This window comes from Falco biarmicus, chromosome 3 (assembly GCF_023638135.1).
Source record: "Falco biarmicus isolate bFalBia1 chromosome 3, bFalBia1.pri, whole genome shotgun sequence".
Taxonomy (NCBI): domain Eukaryota; kingdom Metazoa; phylum Chordata; class Aves; order Falconiformes; family Falconidae; genus Falco; species Falco biarmicus.
In genome coordinates this window covers 87,729,628-87,755,724 of record NC_079290.1, presented here as the reverse complement: position 1 = coordinate 87,755,724, position 26,097 = coordinate 87,729,628, and the positions used below count along the sequence as shown (strand labels likewise).

At 41.0% G+C, this 26,097-nt stretch overlaps 1 long non-coding RNA gene across 1 annotated transcript; it reads right to left on the bottom strand.

Annotated features, from left to right (window-relative positions):
* Window positions 1-470: 470 nt before the first annotated feature.
* On the bottom strand, window positions 471-26,097 carry LOC130146650 (uncharacterized). The gene is made up of 5 exons (XR_008820970.1): window positions 25,885-26,097; window positions 10,134-10,234; window positions 9,959-10,054; window positions 8,410-8,496; window positions 471-5,411 (listed from the first exon to the last, which is right to left on the bottom strand). It is a non-coding gene; the product is annotated as an uncharacterized LOC130146650 (long non-coding RNA).

The window sequence follows — 26,097 nt, the reverse complement described above, 5'->3', positions numbered from 1 at the left end:
TCCCCACTGGGTTTTTTTGTAGCAGAAATCACTTTGTAGGAAAATGTATTTTTAAAACTGATGTAAGGGTTTGACAAGCTGTTCAAATGCAGTCCAGCTGTCAGAAAACAAACCTCTACCTTTTATAAAAAAACCCGACCAAACCACAAATCCACTACCTCCTTTCCTCCTTCAGAGGCCCTCTCTGGGCAACATCTGGAAAAAGTTTAATTGCTGGTCCTGAACATAACCCAGTGAAATCCTTCCTTGGCAGAGTACTAGAGCTGGACCGTAAACCAGAGGCCATACGATCTTATTATAGCCAGATCCTTGCTCATCCCACAGATACTGCTGCCTGGACAAGGCTGATATAGCCTCCCAGAACCCTTTGCTGTGACTAGATCCCCGCAAAACCCCAGAGCAGCCTCAGCATCAAAGTTGATGGTACAGGAGGAGGGGGAACTGCTTAGGAAGCAGTGGGACTTCTGCATCACACCAGAGCGATCTGCATACTAGGGGAAATCCCACCAGGGGTTAGGAGGTGACTTCCTGGCAAAATATCCTGCTCCAGCTGTGGTGTGCAGCATGAGCGGTGAGAGGCTGAACCGTCTGGCACTTGTGTATGTCCTTTTGACCTCATCTGCATTTTGGTTTGGCTGTGCTTTGGCTCACAAGCCTCCCCAAAACCTACAAAAGGGACATTTCCCTTCGGATTTCCTTCTCTATTGTACCTCAGAAGGCAAGAATTTCACAGTAAGAACTTTACTGCAGACCCACACAGCAGGAAAATGTTTGTAGTGATACAAATATAGACGGATGCAAAAAGAATATACCTCAGATTTTTGAAGCTTCCCTACATTAGAGGTAAGACAGGGGCTTGAACTGAATTTTCCAGAAGTGATTAGTGCAGAAATCATGGAAAACAGCTGAGGTGTGAAGCACTCAAGAGCTCCTGTTTGAAGGGAATATCCAGCAACTCTGGCTCTCAAAATGTAAATAGGAAGCAGTCACAAAATCTTATCTGTATTTTGCAGCTAATGAAAACATCAGTCTCTCCTGAGAGCCACGTCTTTGCTCTAATTTTAATGCATTTTCTTAGGTTTTCCTTAGCTGTGACTAATTTGCACTGTCAGGTGTGCCTTTTTTGAAGTTAAAAAGCGTATCTGAAGTGCTACAACCTCTAGCCAGAACATTTAAATTAGCAGCTACCCACTGAAACCACATCTCAAAGCCTGTCAAGTGAGGTGATGGCACTTGGATATCCTCATGCTCTGCTGAGTGATGGGAAGAAGCAATCTCTGCTCCCATGGGAGCCTGCAGGCAATTCTTCCCAGGTGAAGTGCTGTTTGCTGTGCTGGTCCCTTGTACTATTTGGGCTGTGCACAAACAGCATTTTGACTATCAAGCACAAAAAATTTCAAAGCCAGATCCCAGCAAGCAGTTTTATCAGTGGAGCATGCAGTGGCCTTCCCCTCTCTGAATCCCAGAGTGCTGGTAATTTTATGTACAGTTTGGAAAACACACTGAATCACACCCAACTTTTTTTCTTTAGGCTATATCCTGAAATGGGTCTAAATATATATAATTACATATATTTAATTACAATTTTATTATAATATAATAGACCCTAATAATATTACTTCACCCATCTGCTTACTATGGCTGTGTTCACATGATGTATCAAACCTGGGCTTGCTGATCACACTGTAAAACCTCTGGGCTACAGTGCCCTTTAGCCAAGGGTTAGGAGACCCCAGGGTTAGAACTTCACAGGGTGGGCTAGGATGGCACTAAGCTCCTCCCAATTTCTGTTCAGCTGCTCCTTCCTCTGGTTCAGCTGATCCCTGTGCTCAGCTCTGCTCAGTGATCAAGGAGACAGAAACGAGAGGGCTGAAAGTGCTCACAAGCAGACACCAGCCTCAGCTGGGCAGCTCACTCTGCATGGCAGGCTTAATATACAGGGTGGACATACCTTATGGTGCCTGTGACAGATGGAATAACATGGCATACTGACGTCATGAGAGCAATTCAGGCCACCTGCTACCCACAACTACTAGGCCGTGGAGGCCAGGCTCTGCCAAGCCTGGGTAGGAGGTCTCTGAACTGTTGTTAGAAGTCATTTAAGATACTGTAGTAATATAATAAGTTGCTTAAGCGTGCTGCCTTCTGCATGTAATTTGGGACCAAGATGGCTCTTCCCACCTGTGTGCTGGCAAAGACCAAAAGGAGCTGCAGTCTGTTACTTCAATAAAACTTAAGAGCGCTTCAATTTAGGTATTCAGTGCCATCTAATGTTGTATATTCATATACAGGAGGGTAAGCAGGGATCTGAACAAGGGTCAGAGATGAGTTTGCACATGACTTACACTTTAATGTTAGGCATGTGACTTGCTACCTACAAAATGAGGCGGTGTTTGCACATAACTGTGTGTATCATCCATGCAGCTAAGCATAAACAAATGAATGTGCATTTGTTTGCAAACATTAACCCTGCAGAGTAGGGAGGCTAGTTCCATGAAAGCTGGATCTGTGGCAGCGACTCTTAACTTGTGAAAAGCACAAAAAGTAACAGATGTGTACAACATAATTAGCATCTCAACAATTGATGTTTTTATGTCGGGAACGTAGCCAGAGAAGGTTTCTTGCTGCTTCCAGAAAGTTGTCAGCCCTTCTCTCAATATATTTTATTTTGTCTAAGCAGGGACATAAAAAGCAGATTTTGCAAATTTACCTATCCTTGTTTTTTGCCACGGAGATCAGATAAAGACCTAGGTGCTTCCTGAGTACAGCAACAATATATGCAAGCTGAGCAAAAAATCCAGTCAGTGCTGGATTCCAGAGGAAAAGGCTACATTTGGATGTCCTGTGCTGCCTGGAAAGAGACCTTCAATCTGTTTTAATTCAAATATGTCGGAAGGGCAAAATGCTGAACAGAAGTTCATGCCACCTTTGTGAAAGTAGGCAGATGGGTAGAAATTAAAGTACCTGTAAGCATACTTAAGTGAAGTAAAGGCTGGAAACTCATGCACCATTAGAGAATCCAGGTGTAGGGACACCTTGTAGGTGCTGCTATTGTGGGAAAAGATTCACTTGGTGATTTTGCTTCTTTAGATATGGAAGGCAGTCAATCAGGGTACAAGTTTCCAGGAAGCCAGGATTCACTGGTGGTCAAAAACTACTGTGCAAGTTTTGCAGGTTGCTAGAAAGACATCTCTGCATAGGTAGTTTAAAATAACCTACTCCACAGTTACAACATTGCTTCCTTTTAGAAAAAGTTGACAGTGTATCAACATCACATGCTAGAAATGCAGTCTTTGAAATAATTCATGTATTACTAAATAAAACATCCAAATTTACCCCTTTAATCAGAATGTCTCGAAGCACTTTGCATATGTTAGGAAGTTATCCCCATGGATGAGGGAAGCCTTCTCATTTTACAGAGGAGAAATGTCTGGCAGGCAGGTAGGATGGTTTGCTCAGGGTTACAAGACAGGCTGGGTAAGGGGGTCCAGCCCTGAAGATGCACGAGGAGCATGCAGTAGACACCAGTTTGACTGGTGTGCATCTGCTGCATTGCTGCCACACAGTTGTGGCCTGGTCCCACCTATTTGGTTCTCATGGTTTGGTTGCCCAGCACAACAGTTTTCAAGCTCTGGCTCTGTAGTCTTTGCAGATGAAGAACTGTTAAGTCAGGTACAACCAGCTTGTTTTATGTAGCTTATGTTACACTTCAGTAAAATAGATGAAGGCTTGTAGTGTGCCAAAGGCAGCGGGGTAAAGGCATGACAATTTCAGTAGCCACTAGCACACAAGACAGACACGTAGCTAGCAGCATAGACTTTCAGCTTTTTTGTAAAACAAGATTCATACCTATGTCCAAACTGTAACACACCGGTCATTGTGATGCCACATACTTCATTACAGATGCCTTCAGTGCTGGGTCTTCTCATACCTGCTATTGTATCAAGCAGCATTTGGCTTATACCTGTTGAACTCTAAGCCTCAGGGGACCAAATTTCATCTGTAGATTATTTAGGTGTTTATTAAGTACTTGTTCTTTCTATGAGAACCACACAGCACTGCAATTCTGTTGCATCACACAAAGTTAAATACCTGTCAAAGCATCAACTAATTAATCCTCCTTGCTCACACCTGTAGTAGGCTAGCAAATATGAGAAGATGTGTTTCAGCTTCCAGGGAGGTGGCCAATGTAGTGAGGCTGTGGAAGTTGCTATAATAAATCACAGCCATAGTACCTAGAAAATTTTATATGCATTTTTAAATGCAGATTTGTTGGGTTCTTGAATACTGGAAGAGCGAGCAAAAGGTTTGCTTTCTAAATAACTTTCTAAGCTTTTGAATTCTGTACAAGCTTGTTAATGTCCTGCAAATTTGTGTGTGCATGAACTGGTTAGACTGGACAGAATTTGTTTGAAAAAGGTGGCAAAGATCTGGATTTTTTGCATTAAGCTCCTCATATTTGAAGACTGTTTGGCAAAATAGGCAATGGATAGAGAGATTCCAGTCTTTCTGCAGCTGACCTAGCATACTTTTTCTAAAGGCATTTGTGATATCTGAGCTTTGAAATGATGAATATCATTGAAGTGCAAAATCTCCCAGAAGAGACATTTCAAGCTTTGCAAGAATGAACATTTCAAACGATCAAACACCCAACATCATCAGGTTTTCAGGCAAACTGAAGGAAAAAATGTGTATAACCCATAACAATTAACAGTACTAGCCAAGCCATGATTGCCCCCTTTCCAGACCTTTCTGGAGCCCAGAGCTTTGTGAAAACAAGATGGGTCATTAATGAGAATGGGGCCTTTAGCTGAAGTAACTGTCTGAGAAGTAGGAGTTATAGATACAAACACTTCTGGGATCAGTAAGGCTTACAACCTTTACAAATTTTGCAGAACTTTTTTGTGTAAGTATCACTAGAACCCTCCCTCTAGCTCTGTCAATACTGGCTGGCTGTGCTGGGTGGGATGGGATCATACTGGGACAGTAAGGAAATCTAAACTAGAGGTAGGTACCTCTTTCCGAGTTGGTGTTGTAACGGAGCTTAAGTCTCAGCTCAGGCTGGGACATGTCGACCATTTCCAGGCATCATGAGAGCCTGGCAATCCCAGACATAAGGATAAGGTGTAGGTGACTGCAGCATCTGGCAGCCCTGGGTGACTGAAGATCTTAACTATTCCCTTGATCTAAATGCTAAAATTTGCCAGGTCCGTTATAGGCGGGAGATGGTCTGAATACGGCTCCTAGTGGTTAAAAGCACCCATGACATGTTGTACATGAGGTTTGCTAGCGTTATGAAGCTCTTGGGAAACTGGATGAGTAACTCTTCATTTTCCATATAACTACCCATCGTAGTCTTCCTTCCTTTTGCAAATTGATTTTTCATCCTTGCTAGAATTCTTGGACTTCCTCTGCAATGAGAAAGATGAAAACTTTGAGAAAAAGGATGCAAACACAGGAAGATGGATAGTGCCCTGACTCCTAGCCATCACAGGATATTTTAGGCAAGTCATTTTGCCTTTTCCTGTCTGTCTCTCCATTTGTTCACTACTGTGCATGTTGGATGTTGGAACTGCAGTCACAGAAAACGATCCTATTGTGACTGAAGCAATAAAAATCTGAAATGAAAAGGTAATCCTGCCCCAAATTGCTTTTGAGGTGTGAGACAAGAAACAACAGATGGATACAGTCACAGAGGGGAATTTAAAGCAACAGTGAAGCAATACTGATCAGCGTGATAGACAGCCACCACAGGGTATAAGCTGTTGCCAAGGCTTCCGTATTGTGGCAAAAACATTTTAATGATGGATTTGAGGAAAGCTAATGAGAGAGCTCTGTAAATATTTTTGTAAGCCCAAAGCATGAGAGAAAGCATGAAATTGATTGTTTGAACATCTAACAGTAACTAATTTGTGTAGTAAGTATGATACCCATGAATTTGTAATGGAGGTTATGAAGGTTAATTCATGAGCATGTCTAAGTGTGTTTAAATACCATTGAAGAGTAGAGTATTGTTAAATTAATCATTCCAGAGAAAATACTTAGAATAATTTTAAAGAAAGGCAGCATGACTTTAGACAGATGACAAGCAAAGAAATTGGAAGACACTAGGCCATAACCTTCTGATATGAGCAGAGAAGGTCATTAAGATGAAGATTGCCAAAGGGATTTTTTAGCAATTGCAGACTCTGCCATATCAGATTGGGTTTTATTTTCATTTGCAGTGGCTAAAATACTGGTTGTGGCTGCTCTGGCTTTAGTACTAGTGTGTGTATTCATTTCAGGAAGTAAAAGACATTTCACTGGGGGCAAGAGACCTACTTACCCATGTGTTGGCATAAAAGAACTAAAATACACAGCAAGACTTCTAGCTAGCATGTTACTGTCAAAACAGTTAACCCATCTCGGCACAAGTGAGGTAACTATAATGAAGGAAGCGTCATATCTAAACCCAACATTTCTCTTAAGCATGTCTCAGTGCCCCATAAAATTTGATTTTGAAAGTATTGTTTGGAACAGAAAATAACTTTTAAAGGACTCCAACTTTTAATCTCACAAAGCTCCTCAGAGTAAATTCCTGACACAGCCCACTGCCCGCTGACCCTGAATATTCTTGGTCTGCTGTCTGCAGTGAAGACAACTGGGAGGACCACTGTGAAAAAGACTGTATGAAGTTACAGTTATTTGTGACATGCAACAGAAACTAAAATATATTTCCTGAAAAACAGATCCTCTGGTTTTGTATCCTTTTGAATTACTGCAAAGACTTGTTTGCCACTGTTTCTTAAACATGAGATTACCTCTGTCACATTTGTAAGAGTTGAATTTGAGGTTGTCAAATCCAATCTTTTTCAAGAAGCCTTTAGAATCTTTCTAGTGTGATTTGTGCAAGATGATTCAGTCTTGAGCAAATGTGACCCCTCTGTGCCCTGTTCCTGCCTAGACAAAAGCAGTTGCCTGCAGCTGTGTCCATCTTGCCCTCAAAGGATTTTTAAAATGCCACTTGACACGCTGATTGTATTTGAATGAATATTTTCTGTCATTACCAGTTGAAATAACTCCTGCCTTCTCCTCATGACCTTCAGATCTGGAGCCCCATAGAAGAACAGCATTCTTCCTCTTTCAAACAATTCTAAATCTGATTGCCCCATACCAAAAAGGAAGTTTATGACACTGGAAGTATTTCCTTGTTCATGAAGAGGGGTGGTGGGTTAGATAATCTGCATAGACATCATAGGGAACTAATTTAACAAGTCCTAAGCTCTAGTTTCAGGCTAGCTCAGACATGAGCTCACTCTGTGGCTGTGGACACATGTTAGGGTATTTTATCAAGTCTGAATTATTTAAGTCTCTGTGAAATCTAAAACAGTATTGTTGAGTGTCAGTGAAAATCAAATAGCTTTTCCAGAGAATCTGGAAGTAGGCCTACCAAGAGTTAAGTGGCAGTGGACAAAAGGAGCTGGGGGTTTCTCAGCTGGAAGACACTACACATAAAAAGGAAGATAAAAGGAGTACTTTGTGGTGGGGGAAACCCCGATCTCAGTTGTAGGAAACAGTTTGTTCCAAGTAGGCCCTTTGATGAAGACTTTGACTTCAGTCTGTACACATGCTGGCAAGGAACAAATAAGTATAGCTTTTTCTCCTCTCTTATCAGCAGTAGTAGGGAAGGGAAGTCCATAGTTTACCAGCATTTTATCCGACTTCTGTTTTTCAGAGAGGGGGTAAGTAGTTTTCCCCCAAGCTTCCTCAGAGATGTCTCTGGCTGCCAAGAAGCCGTGATGGCTGTATACCTCCAGTTTATACTGCAGTCAGAGACAGCATTTCTCAAAATTTCTCTTAAGCTACCTCAAACTCAACATACAAAACCAGTCAAAATCAGTAGCTACTTCTGAAATTCCCTGTCTCCATTTGGAACGTGCTTACATTCCAAAGAAAGAATGCAAGCAGAAAGTACACTCCTCATACATAGACAAGTCAGCTGGGGTTTTAATAGAGAGGACTGGTTATATCCTCAAGTTTCCTTTTTAAGTATTCATTTACTACTAACCCAGGTTAAAAACCTCAGTTGCCATACTCACAGGAGTTTTAGCTCAAGTTGTCCAGCTTAAGAACACCAACACCCACACCCCACTGCCCCCAAACTGATATATTTTGTCTTATTTGTGAAATGGTTGCTTCTTACCTGTTCCTTCATGGGTATTTTTATGAGTTAATGCTTGAACAGAGCTTGAAAGAAGACCTTCTTTATTGAATTTGAAGATCAGAAGTTGCATAAAATAAAACAGGTAACCACCTCTGTACATCTAGCCTAGCCTCTTACCTGCCCTGTTCACAGTGTTTGTTTGCTTTGAACAGATGGAGCAAACAAAATAAGCTGCTAAAAAAAAACAACCTGTGGAACTATTGTACCTGTTTTTTCTGCACAGAAGGTGAAACAAAGAGGCAGGCAGCTCAGGTCCTGAATGTCAAGGCACAATGGCAGCCAACACAGTTTGCCTGTTAGAGAAGAAAGTGGTGCACTGATCTTTCTCATGTGATCTTACAGAGGTGAGTCACGGTGAAGAGAGGTGCAGATACAAGTACTTTATTTATAAACTAAAGGAACCAAATAACAGTATTACTGTGCATCATATGGAGAATGCTGCTGGTACTATTCAACATGAACAGGCTGGCAGGGAAAGGAAATCCAGCTTGTTATTTTAACTATTTTAACTATTCTAACTTAAGTAATCTTAACTATTACCTTTCTAAGCTTTCAAACTAATCTTTCAGGCAGAGTCATTTGCTAGTCTTAGTAACTTCTTGTTAGCAGTGAAAAACAAGTGAAAAAACACATTATATAACCTAGCATCTTCTTAATAATTCCAATGAGAATCTAAGTACTGAATGCACAGATGACATCAAATGTGAAATTTTTTTCTCCTCATTTGTAACTGGGAGGTGTAACTGCAGATGTACAAACACTTCTTGAGAAATTTGCAGCTTCCTATATGTATTTATTGTTCTAATGTTTCTGTATTCTTATTACAGCAATTAAGCTGAGGTTTGTCACATTGGTCTTTAAGTACCAACCGAAGTACCTAAACTGAAATCCACTGTAAGCTCCTTCTGTTCTCAGTATTGTCTTCATCCAACTGTCAGGTTGAAACCTGGTCTGAGTTGCTCCACAGTTGTTACAAGCAAAAGGTATACTTTCAAAACCAACTCATTGTTTTTATACACTGCTGTGTATAAGCAGTATCTACAAGCCTGAAGCATGACAGGCTGGAGGGAAAAGACTTGCTTTGGTCTGCTAAGATATAAAATTGGTGGCATTGACACTCAGAAATTCAAATGCTTGTGGAATATCATTAACTGTCACCAGCTTTTGCAGTTGGTTACTTGTGGGTAGACTTAGGAGACAGGGAACTTCTGGTTACAGCGCTACAATTATTTTCTCATACCATGTTTGCTCACACCACTACTAGTCAAAAGTAAACCTTTCCACCTTTGTTTACAGTTTCATGGGCTGCATCCAGGATGTTTGCACACACTTACAAAGACAGGTTCCTTTCAGTAGGATCTTGCACATCAATGGTGTGTCACAAACAGCTGTCATATCTGTCATATTGAATACATCATTAAAAAGGTTGCATTTCCCCTCTCTTCCCCAAGAGAAGTGATGCTTCCATTTAAGCTTTTTTTACCAGCTCACCTCCTGCTTTTTCCTATTTTTTATGTGCAGCTAGTGCTGGTATATATTGCAAGCAGGGGTGACCAGATTTGATGTTGTGAATCTGAAGTGACATACTTCATTTGGCATTGCTAATTCCTTAGTTATCATCTGAGCCTGTAACTCTGCCCTGCAGCTGCTAAGTTTTTGGAGGTTTGCTTTTGTTTGATCTGCAAGTGCACAGTTTTGAAACATTCACAGCAGGTTTTACCAACACAGGCAGAATAAACTCTACGCACTACTCACTAGTAAACAGCCTTTTCCCAATCTTGTACTTTCCTTATTCCTTCCATCCCGGTGCTAACAGAAGTATTTTTTTTTCCTCCTGGAAAAAAGTGGACACTAGTGAGAGCAGAGGATTAAAACTTACCAAGAAAATAGCTGCACTGGGGGAAAGGAGATAACAATGACAGTTCCTCACCTTTGTGTGTGAAACCAATCAGTCCAGTTTGGGCTAAGTAACTCCGGTCTGCCATCATTTATAGTATTGCCTTACTACTGGGTTTTCTTGTTTTTCTTTACCTGTTGAGAAATAGTCTTTGTTACATTTATGTATCATGCTTGTATTCATTCACCCAAAAGATCAGCACTGAAAGCAAAGAACTTACATTGACATTTGAAACTTTATTGTTTCCTAATTAAATTAGGAAATCATTAAGTGGTTTGAGTGATAGTAAATGATTTAGCCTGTCTAACTATAAATAGGAAAGCCTTGCTGCAAGATTTTCTTTCACTCTTATTTTCCTCAAAACTGTTTACAAAAAATACCTGCTTTGATATCTGTTAGCATAATTTCTATGATTTCGTAAAGAGGTATAGGTTTACAGCTGTAGCATGAGAGTCACGTACTTTCGTGTGTTACTGTTTCATCCTGTGAGTGGCAGAGTGCAGCACACTTTGACCTCTGCTGTGCACAGGCTGAAGACATTTGGTAGAGGTGATCTAGTATAACCATGAAAGGGCATACCCTGATGCCTTTATGCACTTGAATAAATTCCACTACGAGTTCTACAATGTGGTTCATGTGCTTAAAGTGATCAGGGCATGGCTGCAATTGCTTGCAAAGTTCAGTACCTGCTGCCATGGGATTGACCTTGGCTGGCTGCCAGACCCTCTACCCAGCTGCTCTCTCACTCCCCCTCATAAACAGGGTGGTGGGGAGGAATAAGATCAAAAAGTTCACAGGTCAAGATAAAGACAGGGAGATCACTTACTAGTTACTGTCACGGGCAAAACAGACTTGACTTGGGGAAAACTAACTTAATTTCTTGCCAGTTCAAAATAGAGCAGTACGGTGAGAACAAAACTAAAACTAAAACCACCTTTCCCCCTCTGCTCCCTATTTCCCAGGCTCAATTTCATTCCTTCCTTCCCAACTCTACAACCCTTCTCCCCGTCCAGTACAGGGGGATGGGGAATAGGGGTTGTAGTCAGTCCATAACACTTCATCTCTGCGGCTCCCTGTTCATGTTCTTCCCCTGCTCCATTGTGGGGTCCCTACCACAGGATACAGTCCTTCATGACCTTTTCCAGGGTATGCCCTTCCCACCAGCTGTAGCTCTTCAAGAACTGCTCCAGTGTGGGTCCTTTTCTCAGGCTACAGTCCTTCAGCAACAGACTGTTCCAACATGGGTCCCCAAAGGGCCACAGGTCCTGCCAGAAAGCCTGACGCTGAATGGGCTCATCTCCATGGGCCACAGCTCCTGCCAGGAGCCTGCTCTGGTGTGGATTCTCCATGAGATGCAGCTTCCTTTGGCGCACATCTACCTGCTCCAACAGGATCCTCCATGGGCTGTAGGGAGATCATGTGTCACCATGGTCTTCCCCAGGGGCTGCTGGGGAATCTCTGCTCTGACACCCGGAGCACCTCCTCTCCCTTTTTCTTCACTGACCTTGGTGTCTACAGGATTGCTTCTCTCACCTTCTTCTCGCTCCTCTCTGCTGCTGCACAGCTTTTTGGTCCTTCAACTATGTTTTCCCAGAGGTTCCAACAGTGTAGCTGATTGTCTCAGCTGTGTCCTGTAGTGGGTCCATTTTGGAGCTGGCTGGAGCTGGCTCTGACTCAGAGATCAGCACTGCAGCCCCCCGGCTGTCACCACATGGACATGAACACCCAATATGCATGCTTTTATAAAATGTAGAATCAAGAAAAATTCAAGTTGGAAGGGTTCTCTGGAGCTCTCTAGCCTCGAACCAGTGTCTCCAGTCTTGAAGCAGGGGTAACATGTAAATTAGATTAGATTGCTGAGGAATGGGAATTTCATGATTAATTAAAAGGAAGAAAAACTTGTTGGGCAGATGATTACAAGAGTGGAGACTACAGCCTAGTTTGCAGTTTAGACTTAGCCATTACTGAGGGTGACTGAATGTCATGAAATCAGTAGTGTGTTTGAAGAGAAATCAGTATTGGCATCCACACAATTTGCAGTGGAAAGTGTTCACCTGACAGCAGTCATCATTATAGCTACCACTGACTGCTTCCATTCTGCCTTGGGGCAAAATATGCAATGAGGGTGAGGAAAGATGGAGAATGAATATTCCCTAGGGTAAACACTACAAGTTTATACTGCATTTAGCAAAGCCTGGATCCTGGTGGCTTTAGGTACCACTGGAATACAAGTAGTAATGACTTCTTTAGGAACCATTTTGAGCTCCATTGGCAAAGGTAAGGGTTATGTGGTCTGTAGAGAAAACCACTTGTAACTGAAAAAACTGATGACCTCAGCCTCCTTCCTGACCCTTTTCTTTCATAGAAACCTTGCATACTCCCTTGCTGCAAATCAGCAAATGTCTTGTAAAATGACAAAAGGAAAAAATCATTAATTGGGTATTTCCATGATGCTTTTGAGTGGCACTATAGCTACAGGGTGAAAGCAACATTGACAAATGTTAAGCACTGAAACCAGACAATACCTATAAATCCCTGGTTTTCAGGTACAGATAATTCAGGGTTACTGTCTCTGCAGGCAATCTGAATTCTGTCATCCTAAGGAGTGAGGACAGATGCCTGGCTGAGACTAAGCATTTCCTGGCATAGAAAACAGGATGAATAGGTGAAGGAGAAGACCTGGGCTAGAAAACACATGGGAAAGCTGTGAAGAGCTGAGCATACTTTTTGTGCCTTGAACAGAATGGGAATGTAGGAGCCCATAGCTGTTGCTTACGTGCTGGCAACCTTTGAATCTTCATTTCACACTCCTTCTCCCTTTTCCTTGCTGGCAGCTGGAGGGGTAAGCACATCTTTCAGAGCTCTGACATAGACTACAGAGGTAGCCATGGATGTTTTGTTATCATAGAGTTGTCATGTGTCTGGAGCTGGCTTTGCTGTCTGAAATGAGACTGGTAGTGAAAGATAATAAGCAGAAAACATTGCATGATGATGTAAGTGAGATGCAGTTAGAATTAATACAAAAACAAGGCTGCAAATTCTGCATATTCATGCAATCACTTGTCTGGAGGATGTAGATGTTATATTTAAGTTGTAGCATTTATTTTAACTTAGCAGAACTGAACACCATCTGTACACAGAGAATAAAGACAAAACAAGCCCATGTTGCTTGGCTGATGGTTCTGTAAGCTCTTTTGAGAAAAGACTATGCCATGGGTCCGTAAGGCACCAAGCATCAGTGGTGTTTCAAGCCCCCATGGGGTATCTAGGTGGTAGGAAAAAAAATCAGAGTAAAAAAATATTGTACGGGGGATTCAATAGCTGGATTAGTGCTGAATTACAGATTATGCTTAGTGCCAAAGCTTTTGTGTGGTTTGTTTAAAGTTTGTTTTTTGGCTGAGCTGAAAAACAGAAGGCTTGGTTGTTATTTCACAAGATTTAGATAGGTCCAGATCACTTGGAAACTCAGTTTGAGGGTTGCTTTCTCCAAAACAAAATGTGCTGCTTTTAAAAGATGTTAATTTTGAAATAAATGCAGCCTTTATAACATATTATAAATATATACTGCAGCACAGTGCCCTGTAGTACATTTTTCGGCACTGCTTTACTAATAGCCTCTTTGATTCCTTCCTGTTTAACTCTGGTCTTTATGCAGTAACTCTAAATACTTCCATATTGAGATTCAGATTTTGCTCTGCATCAAGAGACTGAATGTTTCTGGACAGTATGTAAATAAATTACCTTCTTTCCTTTGAAATCTTTATCATAATTACATGATTTGCAGGGGTAATCATGCATGTCATTATGAAGAAGTGATTGTATCTGTTCAAGTCAGCTCTCTACTGGTGCTGCATAGATATTGGCAGCAAATCACTAAGAAAGCTTTTGTGAAAAATCTTGTTAAATCTGGGAGAAAACCCAGGGAAATATGTATTAAAGAATAGACTCAGCAGGAAAGTCTGTTCATAGATTCATTTACGAACTGCACTAATGTTGCTTTCTTGTAACTATAGCCAAGGAAAGACAGGAAAGACACAAGAAATTTTTTTGAACCAGCTTTTACTAGAAGCATGTATTCTTGCCATTAAAGACACATGGATTCTATCAGTGTGTGATCAACTTTTTGACTTATGAGCAACTTGCACTGCCTGAAGAAAGTCCTGAAAGGGAATGCCTCACATGTTGTGCCAAACTACACATACCTAGCATGCTTGAAAAATTACCTCTTTTGGTGCAATGTGGGACAGTGCAGAATAATATATTTCACGATTTATATTAATGTCACTTCCAGCCACATTTGGTGAAAAGGCCAAAATGCAATCTGCTGAAAGATGTAAAGCAGCTGTCTTTTAAAACAATGGTGGAACTTTAACAAAGAAATACCAGAAAGCAAGTAGTTGTTGTGCTGTTATCCTCACACCTTGGATCAGTGCCCTGCTGTACTACACTCGGAGAAACCCTCCTACCCTGAGGCATTTATGATCTAAGGTTGCGATGCAATACTGAGTTGTGTGGGCTTGATCCTGAAGAAGAAACTGTGGCTGAAGGCTTAATTGTAGAAAAGATGCAGCAAGTGAACTTGCCAATACATAACATGTAGATGAGAACAGAACTAATAGGAAAACATTGTTGTTTAAGCCTTCAGTCTGCATAATGTGAGAACTCAAAAGAAGTCTGTCTCTTTTGGCCAGGACTTAAAAATAAAACCTGTAGTCTGTGGAAGCACTAATAAATTTGCTTCCAACTCTAGCTTGGGCTATATCTATTTTTAGTTTTTCATACAAATGTACTTAATACAATCTCTCAAAATTCTATATATTTTTATATTACTTAATTTACCTTCACTAAGTGAACAGCTTTGGTGACAATACTATAGAAAGTTATGAGCAGTGTTTTCTGAGTAACTGCTTCCTGTAAGAGGAAGCTTTCCCAAATCACACAACAAACTCTTTTTCCACTCTAGAATACAATAATTGCCTTTGCATTCAACTCTTAATCAAATAAAACCCTTTTTTTGCCCCACAATCACCATGAGCACTCCTATAACATTATAACAGCATTTGGCAGCTGACCAAACTGGGCTCCTGTTGTTGTGTGTGCTCTACAAACACAGAAAATTAATAGCTACCCTTCAGAAGGATCACCTTACCTAGGAAGGCCAGAGTTGTCATAAACGGTTTGTGCTTTCTGACAGTAAAAAAATTGGACATAAGGTTAATCTTTGTGGAATATGAAGCTACTTTTATAATTTTCAGTCATTTCCATATATGTCAGGTTATGTTATTTCACCAAGTTGAAACGTTATATTTTGGTGGGTTTCTCCTACTAGAAGATTTGAAGATTTGAGGTAAATCAACTCTGAAAAGTTTTCCAAACAGCAAAGAAAGACAAACTGAAATAAGGAAAGACAGCATTAGATTCAGCTGTGCCAGAAAAGCAAGCCTAAATTGCTCTAAAAATGGTTTCTTAAAATACCTTTGATGAATAATTCAGCTTTGTAGATGAGATATCTCTGCTCTTCAACTAACTAGATACCCTACAGAAAACTAGAATAGCTATTATGGATGAATAAAGAACCATAGAAAACAAGACAGTGGGGACACACGGTCAATTAAGTTTTCCAACCCCAAATTTGGCAGTTCTTTGTTTTAACATCAGAAGTGCAACACGGAAAGCAAGCACAGACTATCAGGTAGTGCTTATACTACTACGATTTTTCTTTATACAGTCCGCTATGCAGAATCTTCCCTGGCCTTGTGGCAGCAAAGCATGCCTGATCTCACAGCAGAAGTTGCCCCGTAATGTCTTCATGCAAATCAGGGATTTTTAAGCAATAAAAGGGAATTAATTATTTATCAGAATTTACGTTCTGTCCAGTTTCAGTCATACATGATACAGCAACATGTGCCTAATTGCTATAGTTGACGTGTCAGGCAATATTTAAATATACTCATTTTATACTGATATAGAAGTACACCTAAAAGTATGATATGTTTAGCTATGCAAATGGATGAACTTTCATTTCTGTCTGCTGCACTTTCAAAATCTCTAAGGACTCTTGGATGCAAATAAAACTATATGGACTTAATTAGTTATAGAGGCAAATGTTTAGAAGGGACCTTTGGTGGTCTCTAGTCCAACTCTTTGCTCAAAGCAGCAATAACTTCAAAGTCAGATGTGGCTGCCATGCAGCCAGGTTTCAAAAATCTCTAAAGAAGGAGATTACACTGCCTCCCTGGGGACCTGCTGAAGTGCTTAATCATTCTCATGGCGAAAACTTTCTTCCTCATATTCAAATGGAAATCTCTTGCTGCAACTTTCAACTGTTGCCTCTTGTCCTCCCACTGTGTGCCTCTGAGAAGAGTTTGTGTTGCTCTTCTTTATAACTTCTCTTCAGGTAGATGGCAATTAGATCTCTAGATCTCTCCTTAGCCTTCTCTTATGGCAGCTCTGCCCGTCAGCCTTCCCCTGTATATAGGAATGCACACACTTGCTGAGGATGCCTCTCATTGTATTGTCCACATTCATGATGAGGATGCTAAGTATTAGCCCCAGTATCAAACACTGAGGAATGCCACTCATAACCAGCTGTTAGATTTCAAACTGTTCATCCCAACACTTTGAAACTGATGGTCCTGACAGTTTTCAACCACCTTGTGCTTCACCTATCTAGTCCATATCTTCCCAGCTTAGCTAGGATGGGAGACTGTGTCATGCCATGTGAGAAGGTAAATGACATCCATTACTCTGCTTTCCTCCACCGAGTCGGTCATCAAGGAAAGGCACACAGGGTGTTAAGGGATGATTGCCCTTGCTAAACCCATGCTCACTGCTTCTAGGCACCTTGTTCCTTCTGTGCTTACAAAGGGTGTTAATGAGCTCTTGCTCCATGATGTTGACTTGCCTGCTAGAGAAAGAGAAGCATCAACATGAAATGCTGTCAAGTTAGAATGGTCTCATGCTGTACATAACCAGACTGGCTAAAGCCCATGGATTCTCCTATTTTTGTGTTTACATTAGACTGTTATAAAGGTTACTTGCTGTATGCTGCCTTGCTACAGTTCTTCTTGATGCAATTTTATCTGGGAATAAGCTGAGGTCACTTGGAAGCTAATTATTTTACATGGAAAATACAACTGTTTGGTATTCTGGTTAGATCCAAACCTGGATTAATCTTCTTCAACAACCTAGTAATGTGAATATTTAAAAATGAAAAAACATCATATTTAAACAGTTCACAAGCTTAGAGAAGACTAGGTTTTATGTAACAAAGTTATTTTTATTTACATATGCTGGTTTTTCATAAAGAGAGTGATGTAGGGGCAGCTACAAAAAGATCAAGAGGGAAAGGGTTTGGATTTTAATATGGGTTTCACTAAGGTAACATTAATTACCAGTGAAGCGTACTATATTGTGCTTTTGTCAAGCTATGAACTGCTGATAGATGTTTTCTGAACACAGTGGAGTATCTCAAGAGATTCTTCAAATTCCAGGGACAAACCCAAGTTTATTAAAAAAAACAGTTCATGGTTATGAATTATTATATCTATGCTTATGCATTTTAAAGTTTCTTACACTGATGTATACAAAAAGCTATTACACAAAAACTGTTCTTCCTGAAATTTTATTTTCTGTATCTGACTGTCTTTCTGTACTAATTGACCTCTCCTCTCTCTTGTCCCTCCACTTCAGTAATTCTGAATCTGTACTTCTTTTATAGGACTGCAGTAAAAGGACAAATGTTATGAAATCTTAATGCTACTATAAAAACAGCTGCAAAATCTCTTTGGCTGCCTGAGAATGTGCCAGATGGTAAAGACCCGGAAGTATAATAAATGTCATGTTAAGCAAGTCAGGTTTGAGGGACATGTTATGCAACTCACATAAATAAAACACCGCTAAAAATGACCCTAGAGTGATTAGATTTAGGAATAAGCTCTTCTGTAGCCTCAGGAATATCTCATAATATCTACAATGCAAAGTGTTTCTAATATTCAGAGCACTCACATTAGTGTGGTTCTTTGCCAAGACTTGGCAGCTTAGTGGTGCTATACTTGTCTAGATGCAGGGGCTGTGAAAAAGCTCAGCTTTTTTTTCTCCCTCCCAGAACTTTCAACAGATTTTTTTTTCTCAGAGAAATAAAACTACAGCCAGCCTCCTTATCAGAAATACAGAAATGATGAGGAATAAGTGTTGCACTGACATCCAAAGCTATTTCCTTGGGCCTCAGTTATCCTATCACAAAAAAATTATGCATGTTAAATTGAAAGGTTATTGACTGTACAACTGGCTAAGGATCTTCCTTACTTGGTTGACTGGAATTCTAACTTTTTTTTCCTTCATATAAAATTTTTTAACCCTCTTGCTGTATTTGTACACAGAGTCCCTGAGAATGACAGAATCGTCCAAGTTAGAAGGGGCACCAGGAGATCTCCAGTCCAACCTCCTGCTCAAAGCAGGGTCAGCTGTCAGATCAGACCAGTTTGTTCACAGCTTTATTCAGCCTCTTCTTGAAAACCTCTGATGATGGAGATGGCACATCTCTAGGCCTCTGCTCCAGTGCTCAGCTAATCTCAGAATTAAAACCATTTGCCTTAGATACAGTCTGCACTTCCCCTGTTTTAGTTTATGACTGTTGTTTCTCCACCTCTGGCTGTGCACCTTGGTAAAGAGTCTGGCTCTGTCTTCTTGATGACCTCCCTGTAGGTACTGGGATGCTGCTGGTTCCCCTGAAGCCATCTCTTCTCCAGCCCTGTGGCCTCAGGCCCTCCTCACAGGGCAAGTGCTTCAGCCCCAACCATCTTGGTAGCTCTCTGCTGAACTTGTTTCGGTTTATCAATGTCTTTATCCCAGTCTTGCATATGGTAATCCTACAGTCCTTGCAGAAGCTTCTATTATGTTATGGGATGAAAGTGGGGCTAAGGAATCTTTATTATCCTCATAAGCACTCTCTCCCTCCCTGGTGGGGCACAAATATCAGGTCACAAAACACAGCTGTGTGTGAGGCACCCTTCTCTCCCTCCCATATCCTGCCCTCATTCACAGTGTGGCTTGATCTGTATTTATGTTTAAAAGGATGGCAGACATTCACGTAACTAATTACAGCCATAATATAATCCAAAGAATATTCTGCAAACAACATATTAAATTAATCTGATAATTTTTCATCTTAAAAAGACTGCTATTGACAGTTCTAGGATATATCTATACTGCATGCGGTAGTGCAGAGAAGAGCTACTAGCTCAGGTACTTTAAGAGCCCTCCTAGGCTGAAATGCCTCACTTCACTGCTATTTGTTTTTAGTACTTGCACTGCCTTATTCAGAGGTGGCAGAGAAATATGACAAAGCTCTTCAACATAGGTGGACAAATCCCAAGGATCTGATCTTTAAGGGGTGTATTTCCCTATATAAGTTTGAACTGGGGCTAACTTTCCATAGCTTGAGAACAGAGAAAATCGCAGACAGTAGCTGAGTTCTCCAGCACACAGGCAGGTACAAGCTGTGGAGAATACAATCTGGCGATATGTTGAAAAACTGGTCTCGTGCTAGCATTTTTCTGTCATGTCAGTGAAACATATCTATGTATTATTGAAGAGATGCATGCTAAATGACAGTTAATGTTGCAGAAAATTTGTGTTCTGTTATACCATAAACGGTGGCAGCACGAACCAGACAAGCCAAGTAAAAAAGAAAGAAGATGCAAATGGAACTGTTAATAGACACAGAGATCCCTAGACTGCCCCTTCTTTCCTTCTGATATATTTACACGGAACCTGGTGACCTTTTACAGAACAATACTGGGGTCAAAGTCATTGCACTGAATCGGATGATACCTGTGACAACGAAGAATTCTCATAGTAAGTTTCTGTAGCATTATTAAGAATGGGAATAAATGTCTGAAACACTGAGAGAGGAATTTTAAGACTGCAGGGGCCTAGTTTGAAAATCAAGATTCAATTTGCATAATCAGTTACCAAGTGATTGCTTGGTTGCTAATATCAGTGTAAATTTAGAAAGTGTATTTTCCTGCAATGAAAGAAATGTTACATCTGCCAATAAAGATCTTTATCTGCAGATTCATCAAATTCTCCTGCTTCATTATTCTGGAAGAAGGAATATAAAATGAGAAATGTTGAAGCTGGAGAGAATACGTCAAGCTGACTCCCTGAGTTTTGTTCAAAACGAATCCTTCCCCCTATGAATGACCTTGTTAATAAGAACTGATGTTAGAGACAAAGGGTTTAAAATCCTGAGATGCAGTGTTTTTGGATGGACTTCTAGACTGCACAGAGTTGTCTAATCATGTCAGAGCAGCACACATCATGCTGTACTTCCTGCCTTCCCTTTGGATAGAGCACACAGTTCTTGCCAGACTGAGTAAAGACTTCATATCTATGCAGTCTTGCTTAGCATAGACACAGAAATCACAGAATCATAGAATCATAGAGTAGTTTGGGTTAGAAGAGACCTTTAAAGGTCAACTAGTTCAACTCCCCTGCAATGAAGAGGGACATCTTCAACTAGGTCCGGTTGCTCAGAGCCCCCTCCAACCTGACCTTGAATGTTTCCAGGGGTGGAGCATCTACCCATCTCTCTGGGCAACATACATTCCTCTGAGCCAGGTACTGGAATAAAGCAGTGACCTGAGTTTCAGTTCTCACCTAAAGACACTACCGTGCAACACACATAAACGTAAGCCAAAGACAGGATATTGAACTGAGCAACGTATCAATAAACCTGCAGAATACAAGTGATGTCTACATTCAGTTTCAAAAGGAAATTCCTGTAGTCCTTAAACACATCATGGTGAAACTCTGCAAGAGTTCATGGACAAAGTCCTGAGTTTGCCTACATTTAGTTCTCAGCACTATTTGAAATGATGCACAAGCATGAATATAAATCAGTACTAAAAGAACATGCCTAATAATCATAGTATTTTGAAACTCCTTAAGTCACATAGAGACTTTACAGCATACAGCCCTAGAGTTTCTGGAGGTCAATTTCCTTTCTTAGATTTACTGCAGAGCTGTTGTTATCAGGTGGTTTTATCATATCCATCAGGGGGGAACATATTAATGGTTGAGGACTCAGTCCTGTATTATGGGTACCAAAGATAAAAGATTACATATATGTGAGAGAAGATGCTATGATGAAGATATATTGAATGGCTTTACCACTCCATGGGATAGGATTCATTTCACTAAATAGAATCATAGAACAGTTTGGGTCGGAAGGAACCTTTCAAGGTCATCTAGTCCAACCTCCCTGCCATAGGCAGGGACATCTTTCACCAGATCAGGTTGCTCAAAGCTCTGACCAGCCTGACCTTGAACACTTCCAGGGATGGGGCATCTACAACTTCTCTGGGCAACTTGTGCCAGTGCCTCACCACCCTCATTGTAAAATAAATTCTTTCTTATGTTCAATCTAAATCTACCCTCTTTCAGTTTAAAACCATTGTCCCTTGTCCTACCACTGCAGGCCTTGGTAAAAAGATTCTCTCTGTCTTTCTTATAGCCCCTTTTTAAGTGTTGAAAGGCTGCAATAAGGTCTCCCTGGAGCCTTCTCTTCTCCAGGCTGAACAACCCCAACTCTCCCAGCCTGTCTTCACAGCAGAGCTGTTCCACCCCTCTGACCATTTCCATAGCTCTCCCCTGGACCCACTCTAACAGGTTCATATCTTTCTTGTGCTGCGATTCCCTAAGGTGAACACAGTACTCCAGGTGGGGTCTCATGGAAGTAAAGGGGCAGAATCACCTCCCTTGACCTGCTGGCCACATTGCTTTTCATGCAGCCCAGGATACAGTTGGCTTTCTGGGCTGCAAGTGCACATTGCCAGCTCTTGTCCAGTCTTTCATCCACCAGTATTCCCAAGTCCTTCTCCTCAGGGCTGCTCTCAGTTGATTCATTACCCAGTCTGTACTGATACTGGGGATTGCCCTGACTCAAGTGCAAGACCTTCCACTTGGCCTTCCTGAACTTCATGAAGTTCACATGGGCCCACTCCTCAAACCTGTCAAGGTCCCTCTAGCTGGCATTCTGTCCCTCAAGTGAATCAACTGCACCACTCAGCTTGGTGTCTATCATTCACAAATTTGCTGAGGATGCACTCAATCCCACTGCCTGTGTCATTGATGAATATATTGAATAATACTGGTTCCATTATGGACCCTTGAGGGACCCTGCTTGTTAGTGATTTCCATTTGGACATCGAGCTATTGACTGCAACTCTTCAGATACAACCATCCAACCAATTCTTTATCTGCCTAACAGCCCATCCATCAAACCCGAATCTCTCCAATTTAGAGGCAAGAATGCTGTATGGGACCATATCAAAGCCTTACAGAAGTCCAGGTAGATGACATCTGTAGTTCTTCCCTTGTCCACTGATGCAGCCACTTCATCATAGAAGGTCATCAGATCAATTAGGCACAATTTGCCCTTGGTAAAGCCATCATGGCTGTCTCTAATTACCTCCTGTCTTCCATATGTTTCAACATGTCATTCAGGAGGATCTGCTCCATTTTACAAGGCACAGAGGTGAGGCTGACTGGTTGGTAGTTCCCAGGGTCCTCCCTTTTAAAAATAGGCATGATGTTTCCCTTTTTCCAGTGACTGGGGGCACCTAACTGCCATGACTTTTCAAATATGATGGGAAAGTGGCTTGGCAACTACATTGGCCCATTCCCTCAGGACTCTGGGATGCATGTCATTGGCTCCCATGGACTTATGTGTGTTCTACAGGGGATCTTGAACCCGATCTTCACTTAAAATGGGAGAGCGAGAGAGCGAGAGAGCGAGAGTTTGGAGAGTGCTGCGACACTTTACCTTGAGGTTCAGGGGCTTGAGAGATGTAGGAAGAGAGATTATGATTGAAAATGGAGGCAAAAAAAAATTGTTGAGTACCTCAGCCTTCTCCACGTTGGTTTTCACCAGTTCTCCTGTCTTATTTATCTCTGTGTGTGTGTGTGTGTATACTCTTTCTGTAATTTTCAGTTTTTGCCCAACATGCCTGTAGAAGCCCTTCTTATTATTCTTCGCATCCCTTGGCAAAGGCAGCTCCAACTGTGCCCTTAGCTTTCCTGCTCAGGGAATATGTCCCATATTCTTCCTCATTCCACTGCTTGTGCATTTCTTTCTTACACTTTAGTTGGAGCAGAAAGTCCTTACTGACCCATGCCAGTCTTCCGCCCTCCTTGCTTGATTTCTTACAGATGGGAGTTGAAAGCTCTTGTCTCTAAGGACAATGTCCTTTAAAGAACTGCCAAGTCTTTTCAGCTTCTTGAGAGCAGTTTCCCAGTGGGTCCCATTCACTAATTCCTTAAACAACTGAAAGTTTGTCCTAAAATTCAGGGTTCTGACTCTACTCTTCACCTGGTCCATATCCCATAGGAATCTACAACTCAACAAGTCACTCAGAGCTCCTTTCAGTCTTGATGGAGAGCAACTCAACCATTTCCATGCAGTCTACAGCATGCTTGTCAGACAAATTCCATGTGCAATTACTAATTTACAGCAGTAATTTGAAAGAGGTGAGGGCAGAAGCTTGGAGATTATTTTGGAATGTATTTCAAATGTAAGGCTGAACACAGAAGGCTGTATTATATCATCTATGAGTGTGGGATTTTGAGGGTGGCCTTGTTAAACTAGAGCCAGCTCATGGCTTCTCATCTGATTGGCTAGGGTATATTTTATCAGCAAGACTGCATCAAAGAAACACATGACTTGTTAAATTATTTTCTCCTCTTAACAGAGGCAGTCTATCTGAAATATAATACCCTGTATTTGGAAGCTGAATTTGATTTCTATGTCAAGGAAATCTTTAATTATTCAGATATGGCTCTCAGGTCTGATAAAGCCTTATCCGTGTTGAGGATATATCAAGATCAGTGTTTTTTCTGCATATAGCTCTAAGCAGCCAAGTACCACATCAGACAGTTAAACAAACAAACATTTACTGTATTTGCAGTCTTATGAAAACAAAACACGTAACAAAAGCTGGCATTTCTTCCTCAGTTGGCAATTTTTCTTAGGAAAAAAATGATTTAACTACACAAATCTTTTTGTAGCACAAAGAGGTTCTTCTCTATGTGAATTATTTTGTCTCTTACCAGTGACCCTGTATAGCAGGTTTCCTACTTCCAGAGCTTTTGAGATTTTATCAGATTCACATTAGTACCTTTCATCTTGTAGTTCTGTTCTGATAATAACTTCACTGTATCTTTGCTTTAAGGGCTACATTAATTATGAACAAGAATCATTCAGTATTTATCATTGCAGATAGCAGAGAAATCAGAAACTAATCATGATACAGATTAATTAACTACAGTGTGACCTGGATTTGCTTAATAGCCTCAGTTCATTTGTAATTTCCTTTTAATGTGGTCAAATGCTAGGTCATAATCATTGGCCAATGAATATAAGAGGTAGGATTGTCATGTTGGAAGTAATAAACCTAAGAAAACCATACAGGGTTATGGTCGATAACCAATTAAACTTTACACCCGTTTTGAATGATTCAAATATGGGTCTTTCTCTGATTTAATTAGGTAGGGATATCAGTTAGAAATAGCAGTGTGACATACCACTGTATATTCGGCAATAGTAAAGCTTATTTCTGGTGTTCATAATTAAAAAAGAATATTGGAAACATTTGAAGATGCTGAGAAAAGATACACACAAGTGATCAGGAAAGAAATTTAAAAAGTATGAATTGTATAATGTCTTAAAAAGAAATTAACAATCTTGAATTCTGCAAGAAGTCTTTTCGTAGTAAAGAATCTGTTCAAACAGCAGGAAAACTGTAACATCATCAGTGGCAAAAAGCTAAACGAAACAGTGAAACTAAAAATGAGATGCCTAACTTTTAACAGTGACTGTTAGTAATCCCTGTTGCAGGAATTCATGGTGTCAGCCAAAAGTGACAAATTTAATACAGGAACCAGTCTGATTCTGTGACCTGGGCTACACAAGCTAAACAAGAGGATTTTAACACTCCCTTATGACCTTAAACTTTATTAACCTAAATCTTTGAGCCTCTGATCTTCTATCACTTTGAAGAAGTGATCCCTGAACTTCCAGGTTTTCAAGAATTTCCTTCTTTTAGTCAGTGCTATAGAAACAGTTTCCTACATTCTGCATCTGTGACTTCCTCTAAAGGGGCCATATAATCCTGAGCTTTAACACCACAAAAATACAGATAATAAAATCCCCACAAAGACCACATCTTGTGTTTCTGATGTTCTCTGTACTTTCTGAAGAAGTCTGTTCTGAACCCTGGACTGATTGCAAACTTGTGAAAGCCTGGAGCCATTTATACTGGGAATTTTGGCATTTTAAATGCATGAATGTTAGCCTGCAAAAAAAGTTTGTCGCTATGATAAAACTATGTCTCACACTTTCAGTTTCAGAGTAATTGCTCTCTACATTTTCAGGTACTTTATGACCTGGTCTGAGAGGAAACACATTTCTCTCAGTGAAGATCTACAGCGCCAATACATACAGAGTGACTCATTGTCTGTTTAGATTAAACACCTCAAAAAGAAATCCTGAGTCCCCTATGTTGTTTCTCTGCTGTGCAGGTAGCTCCACTGAAAACCCTGCTGCTCGCGAGGTGAGAGCACCACCCAGTCTGCCATCAGCTGTGTGCTTACAGTTCATTGAAACTATGACCCATGATAAAGGCTCTTATTTAGCAGCAGTCACATACCCCTGCTGAGTCACCTGGAGCAAACAAGAGGGAATGACATCACTTGTCAAAGCACGAGGCATGACTTCACCCACCGCTCGATGTGCCGGTGATGGCCAACCCTGAGGCACCGCAGCTCCTTTGGGCCAACAGCCTCACCGGGAAATCAGCCCGTGGCAGGCCAGGAGAAAAATTAACTACTCCTTGGGTCGGTAAGCGCCTTCCCTGGGGGCTCTCCTGGCGTGAGGCGAGCAGAGGGTGGCTACGTGCGGCTAACTGCAAGCACCGGCCGCCGTGCGACGGCGGGG